This window comes from Kogia breviceps, chromosome 14 (assembly GCF_026419965.1).
Source record: "Kogia breviceps isolate mKogBre1 chromosome 14, mKogBre1 haplotype 1, whole genome shotgun sequence".
Classification (NCBI taxonomy): domain Eukaryota; kingdom Metazoa; phylum Chordata; class Mammalia; order Artiodactyla; family Physeteridae; genus Kogia; species Kogia breviceps.
Window position 1 is genome coordinate 57,994,753 of NC_081323.1, and position 24,619 is coordinate 58,019,371.

The window sequence follows — 24,619 nt, forward strand, 5'->3', positions numbered from 1 at the left end:
GCTGTAGGAAGGGGTTTCCCACTCCCCAGAGCATCAGGGTCCTGGGTGTTTACAATTCAGTCTCATTTGGGCTTCTTTAGTCCAAGTGGTCAAACTCCAACTCTTTCTCGATGCACCTGACGTTTGCAGTCAGAAATATGCAGACAATACGCAGCTTCTCCTTTCGCATCTTACTTCCGTACCCTCAGTTCCCACTGTGCTCTGTGTATCCATGGTTCTCGTGACCTCACACACCCTGATGCCTTTCCCTCCTCCAGCACAAAAGACCCTCCTTCTGACCACCTTCCTTGATCAATACTCCCCATTCCACAGTGAGGCTTCTTGATGTAAATGTGTGCACAGCACCTATCATAACGACTTTGTCCTCCTGGGAAGCAAAAGCAAACCTTAACAGCTTTTGAATACAAACAACGAATGAAGAGAAGTCCCAGTACCTACCTCCACTGGGACAGATAAAATAAACACAAAAAGAAAATCTCCATTCAGACTGTGGACTATTGGAATGTCCAACGAAACCATGTCTGTTTTTTAAAAAGTGTGTTTAGCGTATGGACTGTTAGAATGTTGCTGCAGAACTCTTACTGTCCACGTGGGTGGTAGACTTTTAGAATGTCGAAGATCAAGCATATGGTTGTGAACGTTGAACATCACTTTATGAGTGTGTCCATGGTAGTTAATAAATTGTCAAAAATAGTAAGACTTCTGCCAAGAATAGAAGCTATAAATAGAAAAAAGATCAGACTGCTGTGAATTTTTTTGAAAGATAATTTTCCTTGTAAGTAATTTCTGTGAGCAATACACAGCTCTTCGGTGGTCAAATCTACATTCCCAGCTCCTGAAGTGAACAGCCTCTGAATCAGAAGGCTCCCAAAGACATGGAGTTAAATAGAGATGCAGCTACAGGGTGGCCATTACTTAAGTAATTTAACGAACACTGATACTGAGGAAATAAATCAAATGCAAACAATCAACACCAATCAAGGAAGCTGAGCATTTCAGGCACTTAAAATGTATTAAATGAGTGTTTCAATCACAGTGGGTACTTTTTCACAAACTCTCTTAATCAGCTAGCATCGTTTTACCAAAGTGGCCCCTGCATGTAAATATGGTGATCTGGAAAAAGCTGGTCCATTCACACACAAACACCATTATCTGCTGGGGGTTTTCACAGATAGGATGAACAGCAACAGATGAATTGGGAAAGGTCAGTGAAAGTCAAGTTTAGGAAAAAGATATGAAACAATATTTTGCAAGTGGTTTAAAAAAATAAGAATTTCAAACATAGAATAAAATTTAAGGTCTAATTCCAGGCGGCCAGATCACCTCCTACAGGCAAACATTTTTGGTTTCTTATGTATTTGTTCATGAAAGTTCAATTCATGTGTAAGTTCTTGTATGTGCATCTTTATTTGTATGTTTATTATGTGTACCTATGTTATATGCATGTATAATTATCAATACATAAAGCTTAATATGTAAAGTTCAGTAATGATTTTAAGTACATAAATCATATACATATATGGATTATATAATATTTCTATATGATTTATTTAGTGAAATACATGTGCATGTGTGTGCACGTGTGTGTGTGCATGTGTGTGTGTATATATATATATATATATATATATATATATATATATATATATGGTTTGTTTAAATAGGGATATACTCAACTCATTGTTTTATACCTTGCTTTTGGTATTTAATCATGTACCACGAAGATCTTCCTGTATCGGCCTTTATAGGTCTAGTGCATTCTGCTTAAGGTTTACATAGTATTTTATTGTATAAGAGTCCATCATTATTTATATAATCATTCCCTTGTATGGCAGTTAGATTATGTCCAGTTTGGGGAGCTATACTTTGCTAAACACACACAAATATGTGTACACACATTTGATTATATAGTTGGAATTACTTGGGATTTTGAAAGCCAAATACTTGGATTCCAAGTATATATTCTAAGTGTCCAAGTACACCTACATATACATATTCACATTCTCCAATTTACATGTATTATTTTATCTAATTTTCATTTAAGTATTAGTATTGTATATGTTTTACAGACTAAGAAGCAGAGGAACAGAGAAGTTAACTAATTTGCCAGAGTTCACCCAGATAATAAACACATGACCCTTCTTTTAAACCCAGGTCTCCTTTTAGTTTTGACTTTATTTACCTATTATCACTGCACTGCTGTTTGAGTTTTTGACCAATGTTAAAAGAGTCATAATATAATTGTATACATTTCAAAGAACGTGTATATCTGGAAATATTGGGGAAAATATCATATTTTTGGTTTTGTTTTCTCTCCAGAGTAAATGCTAAGTACATTTTTTTTTTTTTTTTTTTTTTTTTGTGGTACGCGGGCCTCTCACTGTTGTGGCGTCTCCCGTTGCGGGGCACAGGCTCCGGACGCGCAGGCTCAGCGGCCATGGCTCACGGGCCCAGCCGCTCCGCGGCACGCGGGATCCTCCCGGACCGGGGCACGAACCCGCGTTCCCTGCATCGGCAGGCGGACTCTCAACCACTGCGCCACCAGGGAAGCCCCTAAGTACATTTTTAACATCAAAAGTTGTCTGAATTGAAAGGGTTAATATTAGTGTTAACAGAAAGTAAAAGCGAATGTTCCTACTTATGTAAGGGTCTTATGACATGCTTATTAGTAGCTGCACTTGGGGAAATTTATATATACATTCCTAGGAGGAAGCATTTTCATTTGAAAATATTAGGTGAGTTAGAAGTGTTCGGTTTGTCCTTTCATTTCCACTGTACATCTTCTCATCTTTGAAGAGATTTTGTTCTTTGTACTTTCAAGGAGCTTTAGTTGATTTGGGGGAAATCAAAGTATTTTGATTCTTAAAATTCCAAGTAGGGCTTCCCTGGTGGCACAGTGGTTGAGAGTCCGCCTGCCGATGCAGGGGACACGGGTTCGTGCCCCGGTCCGGGAAGATCCCACATGCCGCGGAGCGGCTGGGCCCGTGAGCCATGGCCGCTGAGCCTGCGCGTCCGGAGCCTGTGCTCCGCAACGGGAGAGGCCACAACAGTGAGGCCCTCATACCACAAAAAAAAAAAAAAATTCCAAGTACTCTTGGAGGTTTGGAAAGCATAGTTGAAAGTTCTTCCAGTGATATGGGCAGTAAGTGCATCTACAGTAAGGGTCCTGTTATTTAAGAATAAGGTTTACAACTGAATATGCTTTCTTTTCCTTCCCCTTCCCATGCTTCCAAAGAAGGCATGTTTTATTTGTCTGCCCAGCAGTTATCTCTCCAACAGGAAGCAGGATACCCCTTCCTTTAAGTGCAGGCCACCTGAGATTGGGCGGGTGGACCACCTCAGATTCAAAACGGTACATAATCCAGGCCTGACCAGTCAAGGCATCCCACACCCTGGCCTCAGGACCTGGTTCAGGCAGACCAGTGAAACTCAATTCAGAAGTTGCTGGGGGAAATAGCATCTTGATGTGGCTGGTTAGGAATTGTGAGAATGGGAGCTTGGAGTAGCTGTGTGTACCGTGATGGGAGATACTGCCTACGATGAAGGACAGTACAGATATAGAAAGAGAACAAGTCCGGATGAAATCGTACAGACACCTGTGTTTGAGCTGTATCTACTACTGGATGTTTCAGTTACATAAGCCTGTAAATACCTTCCTCCATCCCCTTAATGCACTTCGAAGGGTTTTCTTGTACGTTGTCTCTTAGATCCCTGACTTACATAGCCTTCTCTCACACAGTTATCAGTGTTTCCATATATCTAGTCATCCTTACTAAAATCCTCGGAAATTGTTTGACCTTTTATGTATGTATGTATGTATGTATGTATGTATTGGCTGCATTGGGTCTTTGTTGCTGCACGCGGGTTTTCTCTAGTTGTGGTGAGCTGGGGCTACTCTTCGTGGCGGTGCGCGGGTTTCTCATTGCGGTGGCTTCTCTGGTTGCAGAGCACAGGCTCTAGGCGAGCGGGCTTCAGTAGTTGTGGTACGCGGGCTTAGTTGCTCCTCAGCATGTGGGATCTTCCCAGACCAGGGTACGAACACATGTCCCCTGCATTGGCAGGCGGATTCTTAACCTCTGCGCCACCAGGGAAGCCCCTGTTTGACTTTTTAATATAAAATAAATAATATCTGTCACCCCACCATCCCTTCTGATCTACCCTCTGCTCTCCTTTCAAAGTGATTTCACTAAATCTTCCATTTGGTTATGTCCCTCGCTTTATCAAAAACTGTTGGTGGCCTGTCATTTTCTGCAGAATGAAATCTCTATGTTTTAGCCTGGTATTCAAGGTCTATGGGCATCTGGTCAACCCAACCTTTGAGTCTCAGTGCTCCCACTTACCTCATGTAGTGTTTGTTGCAGAGAGATCAGAGAATTCACTGTCTCCCCCACAGACGGCATGCATCTTCATGACTTTTTGTCTTTGGTATGCTGTGTCCTCCTTCAGGGATTACTCTTCTCCCCAATATGTCTTGGCATATTCCAATCTCCTCGGGTACAGTGAGTGCTCATTTTTCAGGACTTCTGGAGCCTTTAATACTTCTGACAGTATGATATTTATTATACTGGATCAAAGTTAGTCATCAATATCTCTTCTTCATGCCCTTGTCTGAGGGTTCCCTGACAGCAACTGTGTCTTCATCTTTGGGTCCCTAGGGTGCATAACATTGCTAAATCATAGCAAGAACTAATGCATGTGCGTGAACTTAAAAATAAATGAATGATTGGATGAATGATACACTTTTTAGTCTCTGTTTCTTTGTAAGCAAGTCACGTGCATCCATGAATATAAGCAAAAATGATTTGTTTACTTTGCTTCTCATTTGTACTGTCTTGCAGGTTTTCACTCTTGCAAAATATATTTTATATATATAAGTGTGTATATATATGTGTGTGTGTATATATACATATAGACAACTGCCATGAGGATTCTTTTAATGCAACCTGGCCCTAATTACCTTACCAGATACATTTACCTTGAGGATATTGATAATGGCTGTTTATGGTTATTTAAGATCCCTCTAAGGCTATGTACATTCATCAGTGGTTTTCTTTTTCATTTATCTATTCGTTGACTGTTATTAAGCACTTCATAGAGTCCAGACCGTGGGCCAGATCACAGCAGGCCAAAGACAACAAAAGTGTACTTTCTACCTCTAGGGATACCATAGTCTCCAGTCCAACTCCTATCAGCTTTTACAGTTGGATCTCTTTGCTGCCCTCCACACACGAAAAATAATCACTATTTATTAATAACCTTCTGTGTGCCAAGGGTAATAGTAGGTGCTTTATGTATGCTCATGATGACTCTCTTAGCAACTCTGAGAGGTATTAGAAACCTTATTTCATGGAGGAAGAAATAGAAGCTCAGAAAGCTGAAGTGTCTTGACCAAGAACTCAGCAGTGGAACTGGTATTTGCACCATAATTTAATGATGCCAGTGCCACTACACTATAATGCCTTTCCACGGTCATGTTCTCCTTTCAACAAGAACTCTTGGGATGTGGAACATCTCTCCCTTTTTCCTTATTCAAAATTTTAAGCTCTCGCAAGCCCACTCAAATGATTATTTCAATGAAAATATGCTGCTGACCTTGACTTCTCCCCTTTTTAAATCCTCTTTCACGTAAATTTTTTACCTTTCTTAGAGGTTCTTTCCCATACCCATATTTTTGGTATCTATGTAATTAGAACTATCTTGATTGCAAGTAATATAAACCCGTTTCATGCTACTTTTAACAAAAGGAAGTACAAACACCTAAATGACCATAGAATATACTGGCTAATAGATTTGGGAAGATTTTTGTGTTCACCTACAAAGTCTAATAAATGACTGCAGGAATGAGGGTGTCAGAGACTGAACCCCAAGTTTTTGTGCCTGGAACCAATGGCTCAATACTGGGAGGACATTCCCTTTTTGTGCTCACCTTGCATCTCCACTTGTCTCTGCCTCTCAGTCGATTGGCATCTTCTCCTGCTGAAGATAAACTTCCTCTAAACAGCCAAGAAAGAATGAGGAGACAAATCCAACATTTTATCTTTTGAGCATTGTGATGTCTCCCTTCCCCAAAAAGCATGGGACTATCATCCTTGCTAGAAAAGCCCCTGGGAACAACCTCATTGGCTTGGCTTTGAGCGTATCCTTCACCTAACCTTTGAGGCTGGGAAGGAGAGCAGTGCTGTACTTGGCAGCTTTGTGGTGACACCACAGGTTGGAAAAGTAATAGGCTGAAAGCAAGAGGGGTGATTCCACCAGAAGAGAGGAAATGAGAAAATATGCTGGGAAACAAGATATTAGATGCCACAGCCCACTGTAGAAGGAAGAGTCAGGATTTGTACTAGTATAATTATGTGGACAATAGGTAGAGGGCATTTGTCCCAGTCTGTCTGGTACTGCCTTAGTTTATGTCCCTTCCTGGAATCTTGTCCAGTACAGCATTTGTCACTCTCAAAAATATCCAGGTTAAATGACACACGATATGGCCACTGTAACAATCAGATACAATACTTGAAATTGTGATTGTGGGAAACTCAGGGAATGACCTTCTTTCCCTTGCTCCTAGCATCAGTCCAGACATAGACCAGTCACTCAATCTTCAACAGATTGAGAAATAACTTGGAGCAGTGAGCCAGGCACTGGTCTGGAGTCAGATGGTCACCTCTCTAGTCTCGGCTCTGCCAGTTAATTGGTCACTTATGTGATTTGAAGTCCATCATAACTGTCTGAGCCTCACCTTTAAAACTGTAGAAGTACTAGATGCCCTGTTTCCTTCACAAAAGCATTAGGGAGAGGAAATTTGCTGATGCTTTGAACTGTACGGTTCTGTCGTAGTTATAATAGTAATACTAACAGCCAACATAAAATTCGAGTGTTAATCTATCTAGACATCTTGCCAATCTCTTTGCATGAATTACCTCATCTTATCTGCAGAACAGCCCTATGAGATAGTATTATTACCTCTATATTACAGATGAGAACACTGGAGCATAGAGCAGCAAAGGTATTTGCCTAAAGTCATGCAGCAAAGACTTGGCAAAGCTCAGATTCAAACTTTGACCAGGGCTTTTCACCACTGGCCAGTGCTGAATTACTTTCAGATATGGTGTGTGTGTGTGTGTGTGTGTGTGTGTGTGTGTGTGTGTGTGTGTGTGTGTGTGTATGTGAGGGAGAGAAAGAGAAAGAGATGGAGAGTTTTCTTTCCCATCTCTGCCTTATTTCACTGACTCTGCTCAGAGGAAATCTGCGGCCACGTTGTCCTGAGTAGTAGCCGTCCTCCAAGATGGCAGAGCAGAACAGCACTGGTTAATGGCTCTGGGATGATCCCATATTGAGGGACATCCATCCCTTTGTGCTCTGACATTGATGTTACTGTCAGTTGACAGTGAGCTTTATCATCAATCCCTTCAAGTACAAAAGGCCACTGTTTGGAAACTGTCATTAAAAGCAGCCCCTCTCTTTTTAAAAGCAATCTCTCCTTTATTCCTTCCATAATAGGAGCCAGTGTACCAGAAGAGACTGACCTTAAGTTGAGCCTGTTTAGTTTTTTAAAAAAAGAAGTAGAATAGGTTATGTTTGTAATGTATTTAAGATTGGAGGCATGGAATTAGAATGGAGCTGAGAGTAGGAGAGAATAGAAGCAGGACAGGAGAAAAGAGTGGTGGCCTTGGATTTTCTTTGCTTTTGGATAATGGGCATTTCTCGTTAAATCAACCCAGTCTATTTCACAGCCTGTCTCCTGGTGATGTATATACTCTTTGGGCAGGGTTGTGGGCTGCCTAAAGATCTCTTTTAGCCATAGGACATGGGTATAAATAAGCTTTATGTAGCCATAGCTGCTAAGAGTGATTATGGATAGAGTGTATTCTGAAAGGATGGGGCAGGATGTTGATTGTTATGGGGACTCAAGGAAGGAGGGAAGAGAGAAGATCCCAAAGGGAGAGAACGGTTCAAGTTCTATTGAACAAAGTTCCCCCGTGGTCTTTGTCACTTTTTAATGGCCCTTTGTGGAGGTGATTTTGTTTTAATTGAAAAAATAAAGGTGCTTGTGGTTGAGAAGTGGCTCGGTATGGAAGTTAAGAACACGGGTTTTGCAACCAGGCTTCCCAGGTTCAAATTCAGCCTTTGTCACATATGTACATCGTACAACTAGTGTGCAAGTTGCTTAACCTCTCTGTGCCTGTCTCCACGGCGATGACCATACATGCTAGCTGGGAAGATGAAATGAAACAAGTTGACACGTGAAAAGAGTTTAGAGGAGAACTTGACACAAAATAAGGGCTCAGCCAACATTTGTTCTTATTGTTATTTCTTATCCTTTACTTTTCTTATTATTTATTATTTGTTCTTCTTTTTATTTATGGGTTCATAGACATAAATAAGGCCATAGACAAAAATCAAAAATCGATCCTTCCACATTTTGAGAGTACTATGAAGGAAGCCCAGTTGGGATTTAATTTCCTTCCTACCCATCGTTCCCTACTTGAGGTTGGTAGGAAAAGCCTTTATGAGGAGGTAGCATTTGAGTAGAGACCAAACAGATGAGATGGACTCACTTGTAGGACAAGCATCTCAATTAAAGGAAATAGAAGATGCCTAGATTCTGAGGAAAGAAAAGAGATTGTTGTTTTGGAGGAGCTTATAGGAACCAGGGTGGCTGGAGTCTGGTGAGCAGGGCAGGGGGTGGCCTGAGTTGAGGAGAGGCAAGGAGGCAAAGGCCAGATCAGACAGGATGTGCATGCCAAAGTGAGGGCATGGCTTGTGTCTTAGAGCAATGAGAAACACTGGGAGATTTGAAGGGTGGCCTGATTGGATACACATTTTTTTAAATTAATTTTTATTGGAGTATAGTTGCTTTACAATGTTGTGTTAGTTTCTACAGCACAGTGAATCAACTATACGTACACATATATCCTCTGTTTTTTGGATTTCCTTTGCATTTAGGTCACCACAGGGCATCGAGTAGAGTTCCCTCTGCTATACAGTAGTCTCATTAGTTACCTATTTTATACATAGTATCAGTAGTGTATATATGTCAATCACCAGAGGAATGAAAAAAGAAGATGCGGTACATATATACAATGGAATATTACTCAGCCATAAAAAGGAACAAAACTGGGTCATTTCTAGAGATGTGGATGGACCTAGAGACTGTCATACAGAGTGAAGTAAGTCAGATTCACATTTTAAGATCACTCTGGCTATAGAACAAAAAATGGCTTGTGGGGTGGGGCAGAAAGACTGAAAGGAGGCTGTTGCAGATGAGTGGGCAAGTGGGGGTGTTGGTTTTCCGGAAAGTACCCAGGTTAGAGCGTGGCCCTGTCCCCCACCAGTAGAAGTCTGGTGCCCAAGCTATGTGTCCTCACCACCATGTTTACTTTACTACATTCATCTGCCATTGCTTATTTGCTGTTTGTTTTTACTAGGCTATAAGGACAGGGACTCTGTCTTCCTTCCGCTTCTTTATACACTCAGCTCCTTGCACAATGCCAACCCCGTAATAGGTGCTCAATACCTGTTTATCGGATGAATATGTACAGTACAGTGCTCATGGCAGTGTTTAATTTTCCAGTCTCTAGGATTAGAACATCCAGTAATCTCCTTCGTGAATGAGAAAGTCACTCCTTTTGAGCTTGCGGTGTTGGTGGTGGGGAGCTGGGAGTCTCGGGATCTTTGGGTCACAGGAGATGAGCAAACCATCGTGCACCTTGGACAGGGCTGAGGCAAACATGGCTCAGCTATGTATTTTCTGCAGCAAGATGTCCCTTGAGCCCCTCACTGGTGGCATCCCAACCAGGAGCCCTAGTTAATTTTCATACAGAAGAAGCCTTTGAAACCCGGGCCTCTTTCATGCTCTGGGAAGAGTTGAGAGGGGTCAACCCTGTTTAGATTGGTTCTCAGCACCAGTCGGGGGAGCCTGCTGGTTGTTCTCAGCGTGGAGTGTGTTGCAGAGAGGAGATGAGCCAGAAACAGACCAAAGAACCAGGGCACTTCCCAGCTGGAATCAGGCCTGTCTTGTGTGGATTCATTATTTAGTTGGAAATTAATCCCCAGAATGGCAGACATAGTATATTTGAATGCGAACGGACAGTGTGTTTCATGGCCAAGTGAAGGTGGTTTTTGGATTATCTACCCTCGTTGATCATCCTTGCCTCTGAACCCTCCCGTTAGTGCAGATAATTGAACTAGACCCGGTTTTGTGTTTTCACACCCAATTTGATGTCCTCACAGCATTTGGGGTGCGGTGCGGGAGAGTGAGGTGATCTCGTCCTGCTTGCTATTATTTACAATGGAACTGGTGTGGTTTACACACCCCAGTGACTCTAGCTCTCACTTAATGAGAGCATCCCATGCTCCAGACATTGCGCTCAGCACTCTCCTGGGATTGTCACATTCCATCCTCACAACGAGCCTACAATAATAATAATAATAATAATAATAATAATAATAATAATAATAATAAACAGTAATAGTAATAGGAAGAAGCAACAGAAGAAGCACTTATTTGGCATCTACTGTGTGCCAAGTGCTGTCCTAAGTGCTACCATGTATTAACTCACATAATCTTCAAAACAACCCAAGAAACAGTAACTCCAACCCCAGGGAATGGGAGTCACATGGACTAAGATCTGGATGGTATATGCTTGGTATTGAACCAGGTAGAAGCCCTGCCTATGCTGTAGGTACTGTTATCATCCACTCGTTACAGAGAGTTCAGCAAGGTTAAGTCACTTGCCCAAGGTCACACAGCCAGCCTATGGCAGGGTCAGGAATTGAATTTATATTTCTGTCACCAAAGCCCTTGCTTTCTTTTACTTATAGCTAGCTACTGAGAACCAAAAGCCAGATATTTATTATTTGTGAGCTTGGGACACTTGATACTATCACAGAGAAAGCATCTTCCAGATTTTTATTAAAGTACAGTTTTGCAGTTGAATATCGGGGTAAGTCAGGGTAAGTGTGGGGATCTGTTCGGTCCTGTATTTGTTTGGGAAAGTCAACCTGAAAAAATTCCAAAAACCCCAGTTGGTCGAAAGAATGGGATATTATTATAGGATGTTCTTGGTTTGTTTTCTTTTTCATGCCAAGGGTTTTTTTTTTGTTTTTTTTTTAACTTCTGTTCCTGACTGTGTATAACCAGGAGGCAGAAGGACAACAGTGCCTTTGTAAATTTGCAACAGATATTCAAATAAGATACGTACATAATTAGCATAGAGCAGCAGATGAGGTAGTCTGGAAGATTTAAACTCTGCATGAGAAATAAGCAAGTATTCCTGATGACAAGACATTCCAAATATGTTGTTCTCAGATGGGCGTGAATGGGGAGTGTGGGCACAGCCCATCCAGACAGTTAATAATAGAATGGATTGTTCAAGAACAACAATTTCTTGCGTGCTTACCATGTGACAAATAGTGTGCTAGACTACCTACATATATAATTTATTCCTCACAATAGCCCTGTGAGGTAGGTACTATTGTTATCCCCTTTTACAGATAAGGACATTGAATCTCTGATTGTTAGAAAAGATGACCATATTATCCTCTCTTGCTCTTTCTCTCCCCCACTCCCTTTTCCTCCCACCCTCCCTCCTTTGTCTCCCTCTTTTCCTTCTCTTCCTCTCTCTCTGTTACACACGTATATCCTTCTAGTAAATGGCCAAGCTGGCATTTGAACTCAAGTCTCATCTAACTCCAAGTTCTATTCTCTTAGAGGTCAACATTAGGGGTTTCAACAGAAAGGTTACTTTAAAAAAATTACTAATTACTTAATTTATGGTCTCCGCACAGCTTTCAGGATTTTAGTTCCCCCACCAGGGATTGTACCCGGGTCACGGCTGTGAAAGCGCCGAGTCCTAACCACTAGACCTCCAGGGAACTCCCAAAGTTACTTTTAAAAAGCAATCTAACTTATTTTCCACCATCCCTTAGAATCACCATCATTTTAGCATTGCCCTAAGTAATCACATCTGTGTTTGGTGTACCAGCTACTTTGGAATGCGAGATGGACTACACAACCCACATGCCCCAACTCCTAGGGAACTCACAGCAAACCTCTGAGATAGGAACCACTATGATCGTACCTGTGACTCAGATGGGAAAGCTGAGATCCGTCTTCCAAAATCACATACACAGATTGCACCAGTACCAGGCCTTTCTGAGCTCTAAATTTGCACTCTTAACCACATGCTATTTGGTCTCCCAGCCAAAGCTAAATAGATGGTTTGTGAATAGATAGATCGGTATGTAAAGATATACATATGTATATACATACATCTCTATCTCTCTCTCTCTCTGTCTGTCGATCTAAATTTAGAATTGGAGATTGTGCTGGCTGTCTCTTTCTTCAGAGTCATCTGATCGGTTCACTGCATTCGGAGCAGCAGTGCACTTAACTCCTTGCTTACATTGGTATTCCTGTTTGTAGCAGCCCCTGTCACGGTAGCAATTGGAATAAAACCCAAAGAGTACTGCCGAGAATATAAATGGGTTATTTTTCTCTTCAACTCTGAGTAGGACAAACCTCTCATAAAGAACCAGGGAACAAAGGTTCCGTGACAAACATACACCAGGGGACTGAGCTCTCTCTGATACAGCCTGTGAGACATAATGGAAAGAGAAGCTTAGGATAAAAGGAATTCCAGTGAGAATTTTAGGTTGCCTTCCTTGATGGAGGTTTCGTGGTCCTGTGTGTTTATAAGCATCGTCATTAATAGCATTGACTGAATACCTACTCAGTAAGCAAAGGTTTTGTAGGTTGCCTACGCTTACGATTCAGGAGTTATGGATGGATGTGAACAAAACAGATGTATCCATAGAGAACTTTTATCTCTCTATGTATCGATCTACATATTTGGTTGTTTCCATTAAAATTATGGAGGTAGTCATTAAAAGTCATAAAAATATACAGATGCCTATCATTGGAAGTAAGACCTTTTTGAATCATAAAAAACTGATGTGCAATTAAACCCTTTATTTTGATAGGTGGAATGGTGAAATGGTTGAGTTGGGGCTTGGTCAAAATGTTGGCTGAATTTGAAGCTTGATTCCAGAGAACATGATTGGGGCAAAGTGAGTGACCACTTTTACCTTCAGTTTCTTTTTCCATAGAAAAGAGGTTCTTTAATATCTGTGCAACCCTCCTAAACGCTTGATCCATATAATCCAGCCTTGTTACCGAACTCCAGTCAATGGAGTAGAGCAATGAATAATATTCAAATCAACTTCAAAAATGAAAATAATGTAAGACAACTTACTGATTTCTCCTGGAAAAAAACATATTAAAGGGAATCCAGTTTATCATCTTCAGTGACACTTCTCATGTCCTCTTTCCTTCCCTGCTCTCTTGGATTTATGCTGTGTCATAACCTTTCGCTGGCTGTGCCCACCCTCCCCCCACCTCTCTGCCCTCCGCCCATCAACCTTCACCCTTTCTTTCCCATCTTATTATTATAGGTGTGGTTTGTCCTTTCTCAGTGAGCCTTCCTATGCCTCCTCCTCCTTGTGTCATTCTCAAAGTCAGCATCACGTATGTCCAGACACCTGTGTGACAGATCAGCAGGCTAGGGAGGGGATACACTGAATGACAGATCTGTTGATCAGTGACAGAGATGGGCAGAGCTTGAGAATATTCCCATGCCGACACCATTTGGTTTAATCTCCTCTTGTGCTATGGCTTCCACTTGTCGGAGGTGCACGATGAAGACCAAGTCCCAGATTCTTCATTCCCAGTCACAGGAAAGCCCGGTTTGGCACTCCAGATGCAGCAATGTCCAGGTTAATTCAGGGCCACTTTCTCCAGCATCCTGCTACTCCAGGCTGGATGTGGAAGCAGGGTACATATTTTGCTAGACCAAGGGTTTGAAAGGACAAATGGCCTAAAAAGAATAGAAGAAATGAAAGTCGCAGCTGTGGCTCTGGTGAGGCTAGTGCGCGAGACGTGTGAATACATGATTGTGACTCTAAGAGCAAGGAGAGTAGCTCGTCATACACCTGAGTGCGGGTAGGTGCCAGCAGGAGAAGGATGCACTGCTCGGCGTCCTGTGTAGATGGTGATCGTGTTGACTTCGAGATCCACTGAGAAGGTCATCCTGAAAGGATGATAAAATATGGCAGTCAGGTAGAAAGGACAGTCCAGCAAGGGGCAGAGGATGAGTAAAAGGACTGAGTCAGGAGAAGGCAGGTGTCCCCAAGGTACGCTGAAGGCACTAGCCATTCGAGAGATCATATAGCACCAGTGGGGACACAGAAGTGAATCAGAGGAGCTGGTGACACCAGATCTTGTGGACGTTGAAAGCCAGTCTCAGGCTTTGAACACCAGTTGCACTTGTGAATTTTGAAAAGCGTTTTGACCAACATAATCCACCTGTGTTTAGGACAGGTGTCTTCAGCCTTGGAACTATCGTTTTCCACCAGACGATTCTTTGTTGTGGGACCCTGTCCTGTGCATTTCAGGAGGCTGAGCAGCATCCGTGACCTTACTAGATGCCGGTAGCATACTCCCTCCCTATTATGACGCCTAAAGATGTCCCCAGATATTGCCGTATGTCACCTGGGGGAGAAAATCACCTTCAGCTGAGAAACTGCTGTTTGGGAAAGTGTTGCTCATAGAAGTGTTTTGGGAAGAAGAAGGCATGTGGGACCAGGAGCAGGGAGCCCCCTGAGAAGGCTGTAGTACACATTGGAGAGGGAAGCGATAAGGATGTGTGGACCCCAAAACATAGCCTAGCGCCTCTATCACCAGCAGGATTACCATGAGTATATGTCATATTTCTAGGAGCTCTGAGAAAGGCTCTTGGGGTTCTGGGGTATTTAGAAGGAAGTGCGTGTTTCGTGTGTTGATGTATTTTATTTTTCTGACCTGATCAAGATGGTCTCACAGTCAAAGGAACAGTATATTTACTGTAAATTACAGCAGAGATGTTGGCCAAATCTCTCTTCCCACCCTCCACCATTAAAAGGCAATGTTAGCAACATCTGATGGTGAGTTTCTGAAGAAGATTCACACTGCCCTTACCCTGGCATCTTTTGTAACATTTTATTTATTTTTAAAACTCCTTAGAATTGTGCATTTTTGTCTATGTTCACTCGGTCCTCCACAGCCAGCTGGCCATTAAAGAAATTTAGAAAGAAAATTGCTGAAGCATCTCTGCTCTTGTTTGTATTGCATAATCAACCAAAATAGCCCCAGAAGTGATTATACTTGAAGTTACAGCGATAGCAAAGATGTTCTGTCATTCACCTTGACCCCATTTAGGACTATTATCATTTACTCAAATTTTATTATCTGTCTAAAGCAAGGATTTCTCTTAAGAGTGTGTGTGTGTGTGTGTGTGTGTGTGTGTGTGTGTGTGTGTGTATCCACTGATTAATTTTGTATCCCGTTTCCAAATAAATCTTCCCCAGTCACATCTCTGTTCACATCATGCCTCTGCTGAAACACTTTCAATACGTCCCTACTGCCTTTCGGATCAACTCTAAGCCACTAAGTGGCACTGAATGCCTGCCATGGTCCAAACACTCATAGTTTTCCAGTCTTATCTTCCCCTAATCTGTTTTGTGCATTTCACTTTTTAATTAAGCTAGGTGAATTTTTTTTTGCATGATATAAAAAATAAAGAATCAGTGAATGAATCAACAAGATTCCAAGTCCATTTATAATATTTGGGGAACGATACAGAATAATAAGGCACGGACTTTTCTCATACTTACTTTCTACATCAAAATTGTTATTTGTTTCTGACAGGACATCTGGTATTTAATTTTACTATGTCAGACAGGAGATCTCGAGCTGCACATTCCAAGTGTGTGCATCTATGAATTTTTCATTAATTACTCTGACTGAAATTGGATACCAGCCTAGCTTAGATGATCACCCATTGTTTATTTATTCAGTTTGTTATCCAGGTCACCTACTATCCAATTAAATCTATAATTATTCCTTTGCTTTTGCTTCTTTCATTTGCAAAAGGCTTTGCCTGAGGTCTTTTCAGCATCCTTCCTACCCCTTCCATCCTTCTTGTGGAGTTCAACAATGGAGCTCGTGGAAAGTTCCACACAACTCATATCCCAAACGAGCATGACCTGCTTCCTTTTTGATAAATGTACACAGACATATCTGCGTGTCTCCATTTCCACTCCCTTCTCTTGAATAAGCTCGTGCAAGATCAAGGCAAAATATCTTCCTTCTTCTTCTCTTCTACAAAGTCGCTTAGCCTTCTTGATTCACCACCAGTATTCTCTTTCACGCTATCTTAGGGTACGGGATTAGAGGCAAAAGCACAAGTGAACTGGTGATTTAAAAATGTCTGATGAAAGTAAGAGCATTTCCCGTTTTCAGATCTCTAAGCATGGTCCTGTTTCAATAATTCCTTTGTCTTTGTGAGAAATGGCATTCGAGAGTTGCAATTCTGGTGAACAGCCACCACCATCAATCTGCAGGCTTTTGATCCCAGATGCCCATTACCTCTACAAAATCTGTTGAGCCGGGAGAAAGTTCTCCCATTGAAAATAATGCTGCACTTTATATGCAGCCTGTATTCTATGACACTTGATAGATTGCCACGGGATTAAACATACTTTGTCATTGCTGGACAGAGGCGACTTTGGTTTACGGATGCCCTATATTACTTTCTACCTGCCTCTCTTAGCGAGTACAGAGAAATTTCAGGATCAAGCTCCTCCGTCTGATTCTAAATGACACATGGTTGACCTCAAAGTAGTGCCGCTAGAGTTTTAGATATTCTAAGCCCTTGGATGTATAGGGGCCCAGCCTTCTGTACCCTCCCTGAAGCTCTGCGTGGGTTTGATGAACTCTCTCTGGAAAGGCTCCCCTGGGAGGTCTTGCAGGCAGCATGAGGACCCTTTTTGCTTTTATAGCAGAGGGAGTTCTGGATTCCTATCTCCTGGGTTCAAAGCACATCCCTGTGACCTATTAGTCTTGTGACTGGGTGCACATCACTTAATCACTGTGTGTGCCAGTCTCCTCATCTGCATAATGAGGATGCTAATGTGTGCACATCTCGGGGCTCTGTGGGGACAGAAAGGGATGATACATGCAAAGGGCTGACCGAATTATTGGACACAGGGTAAATGGTTCATGTCCCCTTAGTTATCACATGCGTGGTTGGTAAATACATGCCTTGAGGGAGGTTGAAGGAACTGTCAAGTCACACAGCTCCATCCAAACTGCACATGGCCTAAATTGTGGAGTGGAGTGGACTGGACTGGAGCCATGGGGCAAGTGGCATAGAATGGAATGGCAGGATGGCAGGGGTGGGACAGAAGGGCAGGAGAAATCTGTTCATAGGTTTTCTTTTTAAAAAAAATTTTTTTATTTTATAGTGGAGTAGAGTTGATTAACAACGTTGTGTTAGCTTCAGGTGTACAGCAAAGTGATTCTGTTATACATATACATGTGTCTATTCTTTTTCAAATTCTTTTCCCATTTAGGTTATTACAGAATATTAAGCAGAGTTCCCTGTGCTATACAGTAGGCCCTTGTTGGTTTGTTCATAGGTTTTCATTAAAAGCCATAGAGAAGGGCTTCCCTGGTGGCGCAGTGGTTGAGAGTCCGCCTGCCGATTCAGGGGACACGGGTTCGTGCCCCGGTCCGGGAAGATCCCACATGCCGCGGAGCGGCTGGGCCCGTGAGCCATGGCCGCTGAGCCTGCGCGTCAGGAGCCTGTGCTCCGCAACGGGAGGGGCCACAACAGTGAGAGGCCCGCGTACTGAGCAAAAAAAAAAAAAAAGCCATAGAGAAAAACTATGTCACATATCTATACTAAGAAAACATGCATCCTTTGAGGAAATGAAGATGGTTTTGCCTAAAAGAGCAGTGATATTGATTCTTCCTTTGCAGAGGGACAAAATATGTATCTACTAGAATTATGAAAAATATCTTCTCCTTAGAATGCCGTCAACTTGTGATGTGTCAAACCCCTGCCCCAGAGGTAGAAATTATTTTGGAATATACAACAGAACATTTAAGAGAAACAGACTGGAGTCAGTTTCTGCATAGGCTTGTCTACAGGCCATGGGAGAGAGTATGGTTCTCACATCCCCAGTGGAAGAGAGGAAAATGGACAACTGTCACTTCCTTCCAAAAGGCAGAAAAGCCCTGGCACAGTCCCATAGCTTGTGTTTTACCAAAATTGATATCTCTGGGTCCTGGTGTCATTCCCGCATTTCTCTTCTTCCATCTTGAGCAGAGTTGTTTTTGCTCTGACTACCTACTTCCAAAATAGTAGGTCAAAGCAAAAGCTGCTTTCAAACAACTGGCTATTCCAACCTCTCCCAGATGTCAGATGACGACTGCCATCATTTCCGTGGCTCCTATATGCAGCGCGAGAGTCATTCTGACCGTGGAGCAGACTAACAGAAACAGAAAGACGAGCCATTTGCTGGGTCATCGTCATCCTGGGAACCAGGACTCCAGTTCTCAGCCATTCCACCAAGGTCCACCGATTTCATTTTAGAAATGCCTACATTAAATTTTTTTCTGAGCCCGTTGGATCAGCTAGGGTTAGGTTAGGTTGCAGAGTGATAGAAAACCCGAGAAAACAGTGGTGTTAACAAGTTAGGAGTTTACTTTTTTCTTGCATTAAATGAAATCCAGAGATCAGAAGGGCAGGGCAGGGCAGGTGCAGAGATTCCTGGATGGTCCTTCTGTCCAGATACTCCACCATCCTCACCCCCTTGTCCTCCACCTTCTGATGCAAGATCTTCCATCATCATATTCTCGTTCCAACAGGCACCAAGGAGAATTGAGGAAGCTAGGTCTCATTTCCTCTTTTTAAGGCCTTTCTAGAAGTTGCACATACCAATATCACCTACATTTAATTAGCCAGAATTTAGCCACATGGATACACCTATCTACAAAGGCAGCTGGTAAAAGCAGTATTTATTCTGTGTAACTATATGCCCTGCTGAAGCATTGGGTTTCTTCTTAAGAAATAAGTGGGATTTTGGAAGAACATGAATACCCCTCTTGGTCACATCCATCTTTCTCTTTAAATTGTCTTTTTCGTAACCTTTATTCAGTTTCTAAGCTTCATCCAACTCCAACAGAAAGATGGGCTGGAGTTATAGAAGGATATAGAGGAAATCAAAGTTTCACCTTTAAAAAGGTTGTGATGTCATCTCAGGAGATCAGGGCAGCATCCCTACAAAGACAGGTTATTCAGGAGAATAAAAACTAGGTGAAGTCTGGGTGAAACATTCTGATCATTCCAGAATTCTCTCATTATTCCTTTTAGATGCAAAAAGATGATATGCTAGAATACAGCCATTTCTGTCACACCAGAATTTGATGGTTAATTTAATTGGCCTGATATGGTAGTTAAAAATGTTGCTTGAGGGCTCCCTGGTGGCGCAGTGGTTAAGAATCCACCTGCCAATGCAGGGGACATGGGTTCAAGCCCTGGTCCGGGAAGATCCCACATGCCGCGGAGCAACTAAGCCCATGAGCCACAACTGTTGAGCCCATGTGCCTAGAGCCCATGCTCTGCAACAAGGGGAGCCCCAGCAATGAGAAGCCCGTGAGCCACCACGAAGAGTAGCCCCCGCTCACTGCAACTAGAGAAAGCCCGCGCGTAGCAGCAAAGACCCAACGCAGCCAAAAAAAAGTGTTGCTTGACACAACTCTGTCACTTTCCTGTCCATCTCATCCTTCCTGCCTTCTTGCTTTTTTATTTTTTTAGATTTTTTTGTTTAATGTGAACCATTTTTAAAGTCTTTATTGAATTTGTTACAATATTGTTTCTGTTTTATGTTTTGGTTTTTGGCCCCGAGGCATGTGAGATCCTAGCTCTCCGACCAGGGATCGAATCCTCACCCCCTGCATTGGAAGGCAAAGTATTAACCACTGGACTGCCGGGAAATCCCTTTTTAATTTTTTTAAATTGAAGTATAGTTGATGGTCACATCCATCTTGATGGAGACGGTGTTTATGGCAGCAACATCTCGTAAGCGTTGGTTGAAAAAATTTTTTGTGGCTACTTTACTGTCAACTGGATTGTGAAGTCTTTTACAACAATTGTGAGCTCACGTTTATTTTCACCCCATTATTAGGCCTGGATTATCTTAGATTCTGGGGAGAATTACAACAAAGGGCTGAGAGCTGTGCTTACTTTATTATTTCTGCTCTGGGTGGAAAGAATAGGAAGCCTAATTAATCCTTTGTGAGCAGGGATCGTGTCCTGCTCATCTTTGTTTTTTTTTTGTCTTCAGTATCACTTCATCCAAGAAAGCACCAGGGTTACAGTACGACACAGGCTGGCTCCCTGTCATAGAAATCACAGATCTCGGTTAGCACGATTAAGGAAATAAGTGGGATGAAATTACAAAGAGGCAAAAAAATGGGTCGGGGAGCAAGCCAGTTTAGATATGGGGTAGACAGGGAAGGCCACTTTGAAGAGAGGACAGTAGACTTTGGCCCAAAGGAAAAGGTAAAGTCCCCCAATCAAGGAGGCAGGGAAAGAGTTGCAGCCAGGAGGACTGGCGTGTGCCAAAGCTTGGCACAAGGATGAGGCGGGTGTGTTCAGGAGAACACGGGAGGCCAGAGTATTTGCACAGCAAGGGTTAGAGGGGAGGCGAATGCCCCAAATAAAGAAGGTGGCCTAGGGTGCTGCTCAATATCGGAGTGACAGACTTTCTAACCCTTCAGGAAGTTTATGTCAAATCCCTTGTGTACAAGTCCTCAGTCACCCCGGTCTTTCCTGGAATCATTCCAGCATAGAGTGTCCCTGTGAAAACTGTTATGCCGGCATGGGATGGTAGGGAGAAGGAGGTTTCTATTTTAATGTGGAAGTACGGCAGGAGAGACTTTGATGAAAACATTCAACTGATTGGGGGGAAAAATAAAGCTATTTGGAGGTACATTTCTGAAATTGCCTGATTGGAGCAGTGCAGCCTCCAGTTAGGAAACCATTTCCCTGAAGTTTTTTTTTTTTTCACCAGTCTGTCTTTTCACTCTGACAGACGTGGTGTATCTTGTGCCTAATTCTACAAGAAACAGCTTCTTCGTTCCACCCCCTCCCTCCTTCGCCCCCACCCCTCTCTGTTTCATTGGAGCTTAAAGCTTCTGCTGCTGTCTGCTGGCTTCCTAGTTGGCATGTGTGTCACTCCATTTGTTTTTGTAATTTGGGGAATTTTCTTTTTGTTTGCAAATTTGTCATTATCCTCCACAAAGCTCCCTGCCATGATTTGGTAACTATCTTGATATCTTCCCATGGAAAGCTCCATTCCATCTGCGAACTAGTTGCTTTCATCTCAAAATGCCATTCCGGAGGAGAAAGTTGGAACCTAAAGAATTGGCAACAGTGACCACCACCAGCAACATCCACTATTACAGGATTAATAGGAATTAAATCTGCTGGAGCCGTGAAGTGAGCCAACACTTTACTCGCAAGTGGGGCTAAGGGGAAAAAGAAAGGATTTACATCAGGACAATTGTCCTTGACTGTGTTTGACCTTATTTTGACTGCTGGTGAACTTGTACTGGAAGCTCAATAATAGTACCCTCATGTTATCTTAAGACTTACGGTGATCCTACTTCTGCAACAGGGCACACATCACTTTTGGGGCCTCTTCTTTCTTTCTTTTTTTTTTTTTCGCGGTACGCGGGCGTCTCACTGTTGTGGCCTCTCCCGTTGCGGAGCGCAGGCTCCGGACGCGCAGGCTCAGCGGCCATGGCTCACGGGCCCAGCCGCTCCGCGGCATGTGGGATCCTCCCGGACCGGGGCACGAACCCGTATTCCCTGCATCGGCAGGCAGACTCCCAACCACTGCGCCACCAGGGAAGCCCGGGGCCTCTTCTTGTAAAATGTAATTTATTGGGCTTTTCAGTGTTCTCTTGGATAATCCATGCACATCACTCTTTGAATGTCAGCTTTGCAGCTTCCTACCATGAGGGAGAAAAGCTGGAGTCCGAGGGAGTGGGCAAGCCCTTCCATAATGCATTATACATGATGCATGGACTTTGCTTGACTTTTTTCCAGCAAAATTGCACAATGTAGGCAATCAGTTCTAGGGTCACTGAAGTGGTAGTTCTCCTTAAACAGTCAATGGATTATACTGTTCTCTTGTTGAAAGCCAGTCAAATAGTCTTAAAATGAAATCCAAGCCCTCCCAGTGGCCTCAAGGTCCTGAACAATTCGATGGCATCCAGACCCGTCCAACCCCACCTCCTTGCTCACGTCACTCCAGCCACACAAGCCTTCCTCCTCAGGACCTTTGCACATGCTGCCATTCGGCTGGAGTGCTCTTCCCTTTCTACCTCTTCAGTGATTTGGATCACAGGTAGATGCACATCCTTGGGGAAGCCCTGACCTCTGAGTGCTCAGCATGCTGTTCTCAAGCAGAACCTGTACTGTTTCTTCCTCTTATCATGGCACCAGATCTTTTAATTGTTTGGTTAGTTTACTTTTTTGATTTCTGTCTCTCCCAGGGACTTTATTTTCCTTGATTACCACTGAGTCCCCAGCATCTAGCACACTTCCCAACATGTGGTAAATGTAAAATGAGAATGTGACGGATGATTGAATAAAAGAATTCTGAGCTCTGTGTAGGGGGCCACCTCCAACCCAATGTGAATCCATGGATAAGAATCAATACATACCCTCCAACCTCACCTTACCCCCCATTTCATTTCATTCTATCTTAGATATGACAAGTGAATTGTGGATGGATGGTCCAAAGATGCCCCTCATTCAATTTTTTCCTATGAGTCATTCAGCAAGCAAGTACCTGGGGCAATACTCTAGGTCATAGGCACCAGGAACCCTAAAATGAACATTATGTCATTAGTAATTCATATTTTGTTTGGTTATCCTTTGTCCTTCCTTATGCCTCCATTTATCTTGACATTTTGGACAGCTTACACCATTTATTACTTAAAGGGAAAGAATCTAGTTTTAAATATCCATTTAAAAACCTGGACACTCCTTTACATCAGTGCTTCCCAAGCCCTTTCTGTGTGGGGCATGTGTGTCCACCACCAGATTTGCTTTGGGGCATCCAGAGTGGGAAAAGGAGCTTTTCTTTGCATCCTTTCTTCACTCCCTTCCTTGCACTCTGTGCTCAGCCTTATTTAACTCCTTGGAATTCTTCAAATCCCTGTCTCTCTCTTATCTCTTCCAGAGGCTCCTCCATCCCTCTCCTCCTGTCTCTGTTTTGCACTTTGGAATATTCAGTCTTATTATACTCACACCACCTTCTTTTCACACACAGAGCTCTAACTCATGTTGTGGATCCATGGTAGATTGATTATTCCTCACAAAATGTTCTGCGTTCTCTCCCCCTGGTATTTCTCACTGAAGGAGGATTTTATACACTCAAATTAAAAAAAAATCAGGAATGGCCATGCAACTTGCTTCAGCTGATGAAATGTCGGGGGAGTGAGATGTGTCACTCTGGGCAGAAGCTTTAAAAGCCAACATATGATTCATCACATTCCCTTTTCCTTTTGCTGAGAGACCAAAGAGTCACTTTTCCATCAGCCTGGGCCTTCAGGAGAAGATGATGTATAGCAGAACCGCAGTTAAGCCACAGATGACACACAGCCTGAGTAAGACGTTGACCTTTGTTACTGTAAGCTACTGAGATTCCAAGGTCATTTGTTATAGCAGCATACCTAGCCTATCCTGAATGATACTGGGTTTTAGTTTTATCTTAGAAGCCATTTCTTTACAGAAGCTTCCTCAGACCTTCTAAGTTTGGGTCTGTTGCTTTTTGTGTGTGTTCCCGTGGCAGTCCCTCGTAGCCATCATCACATGATGTTATAATTACTTTTTCATCTACCTCCCCTATTAGACTGTGAATTCTATGCAGGCAGGGGACTTCTGTAATTCACCTCTGAATGCCTCACTTTCAGCAGAGTGGCTGGCCTTTGATAGGTATTCAATAAATACCTGATGGATCAAAGTAAAAAGACAAGTGCAGAGACATCCACTTCTCCATTGCCATCATGAACGTTTTTGGTGGGATGGATTCTAGTGACAAGAGTGACCATGTCCATGTAAACATGGTGGTGTCAGAGGAGTCCCATGCTGCAGTGGAGAATGTGGACACCCATGTGAGATGAATGGCTCATGACAAACCCTAATCAGGATCCTGGTTAGGAAACTGAGCAAAGAGAGAAAATCTGGGGCAATGCTGATAGGAAATATCTTTAGAGTGTATGAGCAAAAACAAAATAAAACAAACAACACAACCTATCAGCTACATTTATTTAAATTCACAGTTCAGAATCTGATATTGAAAGGTCATGTTTCCCAGGCCAACAAATTGAACTCATATTTTATGGCAATTTGTTACACCCATCACAATTTTACATCTGATAAACCCTAAGCACTCCTATCCATCTATATATCCCTGCTCTGCTATTACTTATGAGCCCGGAGGGGTTTTCGGGACCTCGTGTCTCTTCCTCTATAGGCTGCAAGGAACAGAGCATCACAATATCCAGTTGCAACCTAACTGGATTCTTTGGTTAAAACCAGTAATGGTCCTTTATCAAGCAGAGAAGTCACAGCCTCAAATAACAGCCTTCATTTTTCACCTCAAATTTTTCTGAAGCCACTTGTGGAAGACTGGAAAACCCTGAACATCATGAAGCTTCAATCCTACA

The 24,619-nt window shown here is 42.7% G+C and overlaps 1 protein-coding gene across 19 annotated transcripts in view; it reads left to right on the forward strand.

Moving 5' to 3' along the window:
• The window catches only part of RBFOX1 (RNA binding fox-1 homolog 1), a 2,224,270-nt gene that overhangs the window by 900,446 nt on the left and 1,299,205 nt on the right, over nucleotides 1-24,619 (forward strand). The window lies entirely within an intron of this gene.